This window comes from Hipposideros armiger, unplaced genomic scaffold (assembly GCF_001890085.2).
Source record: "Hipposideros armiger isolate ML-2016 unplaced genomic scaffold, ASM189008v1 scaffold_422, whole genome shotgun sequence".
Taxonomy (NCBI): domain Eukaryota; kingdom Metazoa; phylum Chordata; class Mammalia; order Chiroptera; family Hipposideridae; genus Hipposideros; species Hipposideros armiger.
This window is the reverse complement of record NW_017731772.1, coordinates 212,776-224,374: the sequence shown is the minus strand read 5'-3', so window position 1 is coordinate 224,374 and position 11,599 is coordinate 212,776. Positions and strand designations below refer to the sequence as shown.

The window sequence follows — 11,599 nt, the reverse complement described above, 5'->3', positions numbered from 1 at the left end:
TTTTTTTAAAGATTTTTATTGGAGAATTGGGGGAGGGGAACAGTGTTGGGGAATCAGGGAAGGGGAACAGACAAGTTGCTGTCTTTTTGTTCTTCAGTCTAGTTGTGGAGGACGTTGCTTCACTGGCCCAAGTTGGCACCAACATTGCGCTCTTCCCGGGCGAGGCAGATCAGTTGCCGGTTTCTGGACAGCTGCTCACCGCGGCTGCTGGCCGCTCACGCTGGCTGCTGGCTACACACAGTAGCCCATGGCAACCCACTGTAGCAGGGGCTGCAGCCTACCCGAGCCGGTGACTCACAGCCGCCCAGCCCCAGGTCGAGCTGTTGTTCAGCATCTTAGCTGTAGAGGGCAGTGTCACTGGCCCTCATGTTTGGGATCTGAACCGGGGCCCTCTGGCGTCCCAAGCCAGCTCTTAACCAACATGCCACTCGGCAGGCCCTCAGGTCAATTTTTAATGTATCAGTTTTAGATAATAGTTTAAACTTTGAACTTCATGTTAAACTGGGACTCTCCTCCCATTGCCCCAGCTCTGGCTTATTGCCAGATGTTATCAGCTTTTCTTTTTCTCCCACTTTGGGCTTTTACTACTCGACCTCTATTGTATTAACTGTGTTTCTAATGTTCCCAGGAAAATTATTACTTGCACTGCTATGATTAACTAGTTAGCACCCTTTGGAACTGCCAGAATCATTAAAGTTTTATCTTTCTCTGGTGGGTACGCTTGTGAGATCCTTGGAGAGCCCTCACTAGTCAAGAAAATAGCATTTGCTCCAGATGGTTCAAACAAAGAAACTCTAACAAAGGGCCTGTTTATAGAGGTGTGCACAGGATTAGTGGAATACATAGGGATGATGTCATATACAGATTTTTAACAGTGGAAAGGCATTACCATCCAGGCATGAGAGGGTAAGGGAAGAAACAGTAGGCCAGAGCCCAGTAAAGGCTGAGATTGTGAAAGAGGAGCTGTCGGGCCATAGTGTAATCCTGGAAGGATGAAAACGCTGCCAAAGACACAATACCAATGCAGGGAGGGAGCAGGAAGAAATAGCTTGAACTTCTTCCTCTTGCTCAGTCATTTTCTGCCAGAGTCTCATATTGGCCAAATCCAACTGGTAGCTAGCCAGCAAGGGAGCTCGAGTAATAGCGTTCTCAGGAGACAGCCTCCTGGGAAGAATGATGAATCTAGGCAGACAAACAGAGTAACCAGTACACCCTCCATCACTGGGGATCTCTCACTTCCACGTCCCAGGATGAAGGCAAGTGCATCTCTGTTATGACAAGTTGCTTATTCTTTCCTAACCCTCTGTGAATTCATCCTGCCATGTTGTCTCTTCCCTATGTAGAGGGTCACAGAATACACTCAAACATCCTTTACTTATATTTACTATTTTATGTTCACCATATGGTATTTAGCATCCCATTACATATATTTACTACATTCACTGAGTGGCTTGGAGCCAGGCGTTGTGTTAATGTGTTCTCTTTAAACTTCAAAATAGCTCAATGAACCAGATATAGTCTTTAACGAAAGAGAATGATTGGGAAAGAGGGAGGCCAGTCCAGAGTTATCAGACAACATAAGCCGCTGAACTGTCTTACTGTATCGAGTTGCCTCTAGGAAGAGCAAAAACAACGCTTCTTGATTTATTTATTACCACTTGTTTTGCTTCTGTCTCATCCTTTGACATTGGTACCAGTATCTTTAGCTTGGACACTGCAAACAACGGAGTTTGGCTCTGAGATCTGAGATTTCCACTGGGAATCGCTTTGTGTGCGTCAAGCTGGTTAAAGAAACTAAATCCCAGGTGCCCTCCTTAATTGCTGGCTCATGCTTTTAGCTCACTGGATGTTTTATTTGGAGTTCTTGAAGGAAAAGCTACCCCTCTCATTCTCCCCCGAGTGGCAGTGCTTTCATGTGTTAAGACAATTTAAAGGGCATCTCCCAAGGGGTGTGGACAACATATGGTGTGGTTATTATGTTCTGGTAAATTCTGAAATGGTAATGTTCAGCTTTTGCGAAGAGATTGGTTTTCTTCACAAGCTGTCTTCTTTTCTGATCAGATCTTTAGAGAAGCTAACCCTGGGCCTAAGTGTTCAGCCTTAGGGAAACCCTCTTGGGCCAGCCCAGAATTGAACACAGTCTGTGTTTCTACTTACAAGTATGCTCTCTTGGGATTAATCCAAGTGTGAAGTGAAGATACTGGCAGCCTTTTTTAATGTCTAAATTTAACCAAGACATACTCTATAGGAGCAAGCCAAGCTTACCTTGACTGAATAAGTAAGAGGTCTAAATTTTATTTTAATGTTAACATAACTTTTTTTTAAGTTTATTTTTCTATTATAAATTCATACATTAGTTTCAGTTGTACAACACAGTGATTAGACATCTATATATCTTAAAAAGTGATCACCACAATAATTCTAGTACCCATCTGGCACCATACATAGTTAATTACAAAATTACTGACTATATTCCCTATGCTGTACTTTACATCCCCATGACTGTTTTAAGGAATAGAGAACCACAGGGCCGGCTGAGTGGCTCAGTTGGTTAAGAGCTCGCTCAAAAGTTTGAGCTCTGAGCAATAGCGGTTTGAGTCCAGCCCGAGCTGAGCTGCTGCTGAGCTGCCAACAGGAGGCAGGATGGCTCAGCTAAAAAAAGAAGAGGAATAGAGAACCACAAAAAACAACCGAAAAACAATTACTAAAATGGCAATAACTATATACCTATCAATAATTACTTTAAATGTAAATGGACTAAATGCTCCAATCAAAAGATTTAGGGTGGGGCCGGCCGAGTGGCACATTGGTTAGGAGTTGGCTTGGGACACCAGCTCTGAGCAGCAGGGCCTGGGTTCGGATCCCACATGAGGACCAGTGACGCTGCGCCCTCTACAGCTAAGATGGTGAACAACAGCTCGACCTGGAGCTGGACTGCCGTGAGTCACCGGCAACGGCATAGGCTGCAGTGGGGCTGACCGGCAGTGGGCATGAGCTTTCGTGAGCTGCCGTGAGCTGCCGTGAGTGGCCGTCCAATAGCTGGCAAGCGACTGCTTCACCTGGGAAGAGTACAATGATAATACCAACAGGGGCCAATGAAGCGATGTCCTCCACAACTAGACTGAAGAACAAAAGGACAGCAACTTGTCTGTTCCGCTTTCCTGATTCCCCAACGCTGTTCACCTCCCCCAATTCCCCAATAAAATCTTAAAAAAAAAAAAATTTAGAGTTGCTGAATGGATTTTAAAAAAAAAAACAAGTCCCCTAACAGGCCTATTTTGATATGTTGCTAAACTTAGTTGATCAGTTCCTAGATGTCTTTATCTGAGGAGCCTCTTTGTAGGTCTCTTTTCTTTCTAGTAAGTATTTTTTTTTTTTTTTAGCTGAGCCATCCTGCCACCTGTTGGCAGCTCAGCTGGGGCCGTGAATCAAACCAGGGAACCTGTAGCTCAGAGCTCAAACTCTTGAGCGAGCTCTTAACCAACTGAGCCACTCGGCCGGCCCTCTAGTAAGTCTTACAGAATTTCACTCTGAGTATTATTAAACACAAATTGAAGCTTTTTGTTTGTTTGAGAACAGCTAATAGTGCTTAATTTGGTTTAATAAGTAAAATCGCTGCTATCTATAAAGGGAATTTTTTTCTTAAAAACTAATTTTACTAAGACATAATTTAGATAATTTACATAATTTAAGTGTTATTTTAAAGTGTATAGTTTAAGTTTTCATAAATGTAGACAGCCCTATAATCAAGACCCCAATCAAAATATAAAATACTCCATCACCCCCAAAATCTTCCTGCCAGTTTGCTGTCATTCTCTTCCCCTGGACCCCCATGCCCAGGCAACCACTGACCTGTTTTCTATCATGATGGTTTTAGGAATAGAAATTCTTCTTTCATTAACATGATACTTTTAAGATTCATCAGTGTCTCTGCGTGTATCAGCAGTATGTTCATCTTATTGATGAGTAGTCTTCCATTTTACAGAATGGAATTGTTTTTTGTAATTTGTTAGTATCACAATTTGTTAATCCACTCATCAGTTGGTGGCCATTTGGATTATTTCCAGTTTTTGGCTATTGCAAATAAAGCTGGAAGTGTTACCTCTTCCTGTTGTCTAAAAGAGTTTGTGTAAGATTGGTATTATTTCATTTAAATTTTTGATAGAATTTACAAGTAAAATCATCTGCGTCTGAGTTTTCTTCTTGAGAAGACTTTTAAAATTATGAATTCAATTTTGTTAGTACTTATAGGGCTGTACAAACTTTCTATTTCTTTTTGCATCTGTTTTGGTAAGTTAGGTTTTTTTTCCAAGAATTTGTATGTTTTATTTATAAAGTCAAATTTATTGGCATAAAGCTCATCATAGTTCTTTATTATACTTCTTTCAGCAGGATTTGTAGTGATAGTCTCCTTTTTGTTCTTGTATTTGTAATTTGCCTCGTCTGTTTTTTTTTTTCTTTATTAGCCCTCCTCACAATGACGTGTTGCTGGGGCCTAATGTTGTCATATGACAGTAGAAACCCAAGAGTTGTTATCATCTCTTAAAGAATAAGAATTGTGTACAAAAAAACCTTACATAAATTAAAAGGATGAATACATTTACAGGGTTAAATGCAAACCATTTTCCAACTCAAGGCAAGTAACAACCCAGCTAAGAAAGGAAAGTGGGTCCTAACACTCAGACCTTCCCAACCCTGTCAGGCAGGCAGGACAGAAATAACAACTGGTTCGGGACTCTTGCCAGCCTCTAGAGAAATCCTGGAATGGGCGGCTCTTAGCAAATTAATACTTTGCACAGATCAAGAAATGCATGGTCTTGCAGATTCTCATCAAGCCACTGGATTTCTCTTGCATAAACATGTTCTCACGTCAGACACCAAGTGACTGAGCACATGTCCTAGGAGTTCAAATCAAAGATACATACAGGGTATTAAACATGTACCAAGGGAATAGTTAACTTGAATACAAGGTCAAAATCAGCAACCAGGTCTACAACCTGGTGCTGATATCAGATACAAGCTTCAAGGACAAATTTCTTTTCAAACACTTATTCCAGTCTCATGCAGCAAACGCGACACATCTGCTCGCGGTGGGTTTAGAAGCATTTGCGGTGGATGATGGAGGGGCCTGACTTGTCTTACTCCTGCTTGAGGATACGCATCTGCTGGAAGGTGGTCACTGCCCCATCCACACCGAGTAATTGCGCTCTGGCAGGGCAATGCTCTTGACCTTCATCGTCCTGAGGGCCCGGGCCATGCCTGGGTACAAGGTAGTCCCACCAGACAGCACCATGTTGGTATACAAGTCCTTCTGGGTGTCGACATCACACTTCATAATGGAGTTGAATATGGTGTCATGGATGCCGCAGGACTTACCCAGGAAGGAGTGCCGGAAAAGCGCCTCTGGATACCGGGACCACTTGTTGCCAGTGGTGATCACCTGTCCGTCCTGCAGCTTGTACCTCTTCTCCAAAGAGGAGGAGGATGCAGCGGTGTCCATTTTCTGCTTGAAGTCCAGAGTGACATAGCAGAGCTTCTCCTTGATGTCACACACAGTTCCCACTGGTGATGAAGCTGTAGCCTCACTCTGTGAGGATCTTCATGAGATAGTCAAGTCCTGGCCTGCCAGGTCCAAACCTAGGATGGTATGGGGGAAGGCCTACCCCTCCTAAATGGGTACAGTGTGGGTGACCCCCTTCCTAGAGTCCATAACAATACCAGTGATGCAGCCAGAGGCATAAAGGGACAGCACGGTGTGGACAGCCATGTACATGGCTGCAATGTTGAAGGTCTCAAACATAATCTGAGTCATCTCACAGTTGGCCTTGGGGTTCAGGGGGCCTCAGTCAGCAGTAAGGGGTGCTCCTCAGGGGCCACACATAGCTCACTGTAGGAAGTGTGGTGCCAGATCTTCTCCACGTCATCCCAGTTGGTGATGATGCCAAGCTCTATGCGGTGCTTGAAGTCAGGATGCAGCGAATGCTCTGGGCCTTGTCAGCCACATATACCTGTCCTTCTGCCCAGAGCCCACCATAACACCCTGGTGTCGAGGACACGTAATGATCAATGGGAACATGACTTGGGGGCATCATCCCCAGCAAAGCCAGCTTTACACATGCCAGAGCATTGTTGATGACCAGTGCAACGATTTTTTTCCTTCCCTTGCACTGTGAAGAGGTGGCTGTGGTCGCTGAGGGTGAAGGGGCTGTGGGAGGAGCCAACAGCAGAAGCAGCCAAAGGGAGAGCAGTGGGAGGAATGTGCCCCACGCAGATTTTTTTTTTTTTAAGATTTTTATTGGGGAATTGGGGGACGGGAACAGTGCTGGGGAATTGGGGGAAGGGGAACAGACAAGCCGCTGTCATTTTGTTCTTCAATCTAGTTGTGGAGGACGCCCGCCCCACTGGCCCAAGCCGGCACCATCACTGCGCTCCTTCCGGGCGAGGCAGGTCAGTCGCCGGCCTCTGGATGGCCGCTCACTGCGGCTGCCGGCCACTCACGCTGGCCACTGGCCACACACGGCAGCCCACGGCAACCCACTGCCACAAGGACTGCAGCCCACACCGTCACCGGCGACTCACTGCAGCCCAGCTCCAGGTTGAGCTGTTGTTCAGCATCTTAGCTGTAGAGGGCAGTGTCACTGGCCCTCACATGTGGGATCCAAACCGGGGCCCTCTGGCGCCCCAAGCGAGCTCCCAACCATTGCGCCACTCGGCCGGCCCCAGATTTTTTTTAAAGAAACCATTCTTTTACTCTTTCTTGCTTAATCCATAAGTATTAAATATAAATCCTATTGGAAAAAAATATTAAAATGTTCAGCTTAAGCTAAGCTTAGTAAGAATTCTCTGATCATTCATTTTAAACAAGGGCAGATCTCCCTTGAAAAGAAATAACACTCATCTTGATCTAGGAAATGGGTAAGATTTTGTATTCAGAGAACAGTCTTCCTCTTATACACCCCACATTAATATATGGAGGGTTGGAGGAAGAACCAGTTCCAGGCACCACAAGTGACTGAGCCTAGAAGCCCTCTCTGACTCAACCATCCTACCTAAGCTGGGAAGAGGCAGCCTATTGCCAAATTCCAAAGGTAAGAAACATCACAGGTGGAGTTAAACAGATAGTAGACAGGGTGGGTGAGGTGGGTGACAACAGGTAAAGGACTTCCAGCCTCTGGGAACAATGGTTATCTGTAAAGATTCAGTTATTAGGAGAAATAAGGACCATACCCCCAAATTTAGTCAACCCTAATCTTCTGTGACCTAATTCCTAGTGTGCCCATGCTAATTACTAGGGGATACGTGTCTGGGAATCTTTCTGTGGGATCACACTGGGCTGCCAGCTGTCTAGCTCTAGATGCCCACAGGGGAAGGTATATGTGATTTCTTCTGTTTTATAGCACTTGATATAATGATAAAGTTATATTGTCCCATTCCAAATTACCTCCATGGGAGACTATATGCTCAATTAGGTAATAATATTATTGCTGAAGTAGTTTGAAATTTCTACAATAGAACCAACTGCCTTTAAAAGTTTGTTGTCATTTTATCTGTAATTATCCTTTTTATGTTATGAAGATTTTTATGTATTTGGAATAAGCTGAAAATCATTAAGAGCCAAGTCTGGAGAAAAATAAAAAATCAATGACAAAGCTGGGTGGTTCAGTTTAGGTCAAAAATGAAAATGCAGGGGCCGGCCGAGTGGCTCAGTTGGTTAAGAGCGCAAGCTCTGAGCAACAGCGTCGCCAGTTTGATTCCCACATGGGCCAGTGAGCTGCGTCCGAGCTGAGCTGCCTACAGGTGGCAGGATGGTTCAGCTGGTGAGAGCACGTGCTCCTAACAACAAGGTTTCTGGTTCAACTCCCGCTTGGGATGGTGGGCTACGCTCACCCCCCACTAATATTGAACACAGCACCTTGACCTGAGCAGCCGCAAGCTGCCCACAGGTGGCCAGATAGTGACTGGACTTGGAGCTGAGCTAGCTGTGCCCTCCACAACTAAGAATGAAGGACAACTTAGCTGCTCCCCTTCCCCAATCCCCCAATAAAATCTAAAACAAAAAAAGAATGTGCAACTATAATAACACTAGCCTGTAAACTCTGTCTTATAGGGAAGACAATGAAGGCACAGATAGGTAAAATAATTAGTCAAGTTTTATATAGTCAGGAAGTGTCTGAGTTAAGGATTTCAGACCTGCACTCTTAACCACTCTGTTCTATTGCCTTCTATGATATGACTGTCTAACTTACAAAGAATAATGGCAAGCAGATTGTCACAAAAATGCTATGTATTATTACTAACAGAAGTGGATGCAAATTTACATTTAGTAAATTCCTTTTGCTTGGGAAATACAAAATCTTTTCATAGCAAAAGCAAAACAAACTCAGGCAGAAGAGGGAAAAGGACAGTAGGAAGTGTAGCTTGCTATTGGTTCCAAGTTTTTGTAGTCTTGATGATTAGAGCCCAGTCCGATCTGAGCAGCCATATAGGCTAGTGACTGGGTAAGAATTGGGTTTTGGGATCAGGCAGATCTGAATTCAAGTCCCGCCCTCACCACTCATTGCTTGGGTAATTGTGTACAAGTTATGAATTTTCTCTAAAATTTAGTTTCATCATCTCTGAAACAGAGATTAATAATAGCACCTCATTGCTAGCATTGTTTAGAAGATTATACCAATATATTGTCTGAGATCTAGAAGCCCTTGGTAAATGATAGTTTCTGCTTTCAGTGAGTTCATTTACTTTATGTGGAACCCAGTCCTTGTCCTTATTTTTTTACCCCCACCCACTTATGCTACACAATCAAAAAGCCCCACTCACATAATGATGTTTATGTGTGTTACAAAGTTTTAGAGATGAATAGGGTTTTGTTCTGTGCTCTCACCCTGTTGACAGTGATGCTATCAGCTAGAAATGCCTAACTACTCACCTGGGCCCATACTACTTGGCCCCCACAGACATTTCCCCACCAGAGCCCATGTTATTTATGGCTGGACTTCCCCTTGTGGCTCTTATTATGATTGCAAGGTGCACTTAAGTAAAATATCAGGGAACCTTGTAGAACAAGATTTATTACTCACAGGTCTTGGAGGGTACACAGCACACCAGAGGGCCACACAGCAAGGCTGTGGGAAAGAGACAGAGGGAGTGAGTCCAGAACTAGGGTCAAGGGTGTGGTACCTAGAGTTTCATGGGTTCACTCTTTATTGGCAAATGTAAAACATAAAAGCAGGAATTAGGAGTGTGAGAAGAAAAAAGTAGGGTACCTCAAGTGCTCAGTTATCTAGGGTACTCCAAGCTTTCTAAAAAGAGAACTTCATGGGTAGGGGAGGTCTGGTTTCTTATCTAGTTGTTTTATTAGTCATACAGCTGGCAATATGTTTATTCACGATGAATGTCTTTGAAATAGATGCCTCAGCAATCAAAAGCTATTTAATGGCAGGCACTTCACACTACAAATTTCCAACACAGAAATCTAACACTAAAACTGAATATTATACATACCCCATTCTTAAAAGATCCTTCTATCAATTTCAGGGACTTTGAGCTCCAGTCCATCACTAGATTGCCGAACCCTTTCTCTGCTCTCTCTCTTTTATGCCATCCTTCCACTTCCAAATGTCTGCTCATTTCTAGTGTGCAAAACTTTAAGCCTCACTTTCTATCCATAAAAATCTTTTCCAATACAAAAACCATTTTTCTCCCAACAGGATTTTTTTTTTCTCAGCTATTGATGTAACAACTTTTTTCCACATCCATTGAGTTCCATTCAGTTTATATTTTGGAGTTCTAAATAAGAATTTCATTTGAGGGCCGGCTGAGTGGCGCGATGGTTAAGAACTGGCTTGGGACGCCAGAGGGCCCCGATTCGGATCCCACATATGAGGGCCAGTGACACTGCCCTCTACAGCTAAGATGCTGAACAACAGCTCAACCTGGAGCTGGGCTGCCGTGAGTCACCAGCGACTGCATAGTCTGCAGCCCCTGTGGCAGTGGGTTGCCATGGGCTACCCTATGTAGCCAGCAGCCAGCATGAGCGGCCAGCAGCCAGCATGAGCGGCCAGCAGCCGCAGTGAGCAGCCGTCTAGAAGCCAGCGACTGATCTGCCTCGCCTTGGAAGAGCGCAATGATGGTGCCAACTTGGGCCAGTGAAGTAACGTCCTCTACAACTAGACTGAAGAACAAAACGACAGCAACTTGTCTGTTCCCCTTCCCTCAGTTCCCCAGCACTGTTCCCATCCCCCCAATTCCCCAATAAAAATCTTAAAAAAAAAGAATTTCATTTGAAAAACAATTTTCACTACTAAAAATGGGGGGAAAAGTTTCAAGATAACTTTTATGGGCCAATCCTAAAAGATGGTAAGGTACATTATGCCTGAGGTACTGTAGAGGCAAGTTCAGAGTTTCCTTGAGAATGCCAGACCATGCTGATGTGGTCCTCAATTCTGTTCTGTTGAATCAAATATCATGTGAAAAAAATTACCAAAGGAATAAAAAAGAACACCAAGAATCCAGCCTATCTTTGCAGAGGCTAACAAAATGTGGCACCAGTGTGCAATATATTTATAGACTAAAATAAAGTTCACTAAAGCAGAAGTGACCTCTAATTGCATCAAAGGCTGTGAAACCAGAGGCATGACATTTTTAGAGAGATAGAAGAGCTTTGCTGTCAGCTAATTCAACACCCTCACTTCACAGATGAGAGAACTAAGCTGCCATCTAATTAATAACACAGCTGAGCCCAGAGTTGAGGTTTACTGATTCCAGTGCCTTCCACTTCCCATGACATCATGGCTGTCATACAGTCACTATCAAGACAGGTCCCAGGGAGAATGGGACGACGAGACCCAAGAAAATCTAGAGAGTGCTATGAAAGGGAAATACGAGCATTGGGTCCAGAGAGCTTTGTTCAACTACTATACCTTCTGCTATGGTGTGAATGTTTGTGTCCCCCTAAAATTCATATGTTGGAACCTAACCCCCAAGGTGATGGCATTAGGAGGTGGGACCTATCGGAAGTGATTAGGTCATGAGAGCAGAGCCCTTATAAATGGGATTAGTGTCCCTATAAAAGAGGCCTCAGAGAGAAAGCTCTTTTGCCCCGTCTGCCATGTGAAGTTACAGCAAAAAGACAGCTGTCTAGACACTGGTCCCTTACCGGACACCAAATCTGCCAGCACCATAATCTTGGACTTCCCAGCCTCTAGAACTGTGAGAAATAAATGTTCATGGTTTACAACCCCCTCACTCTGTGGTATTTTGTTATAGCAGCCCAAATAGACTAAGATACCTTCCTTGGGCCGGCCGAGTGGAGCGATGGTTAAGAACTGACTTGGGACGCCAGAGGGCCCCAGTTCGGATCCCAAATATGAGGGCCAGTGACACTGCCCTCCACAGCTAAGATGCTGAACCACAGCTCAACCTGGAGCTGGGCTGCTGTGAGTCACTGGTGACAGTGTAGGCTGCAGCCCCTGCTGCAGTGGGTTTGCCATGGGCTACTGTGTGTAGCCAGCAGCCACAGTGAGCGACAGTCCAGAAGCCGGCGACTGATCTGCCTCGCCCGGGAAGAGCGCAATGATGGTGCCAACTTGGGCCAGTGAAG

The 11,599-nt window shown here is 44.4% G+C and overlaps 1 pseudogene; it reads right to left on the bottom strand.

Moving 5' to 3' along the window:
* Positions 1-5,096: 5,096 nt before the first annotated feature.
* The window catches only part of LOC109394388 (actin, cytoplasmic 1-like), an 8,948-nt pseudogene continuing 2,445 nt past the window's right edge, over positions 5,097-11,599 (bottom strand).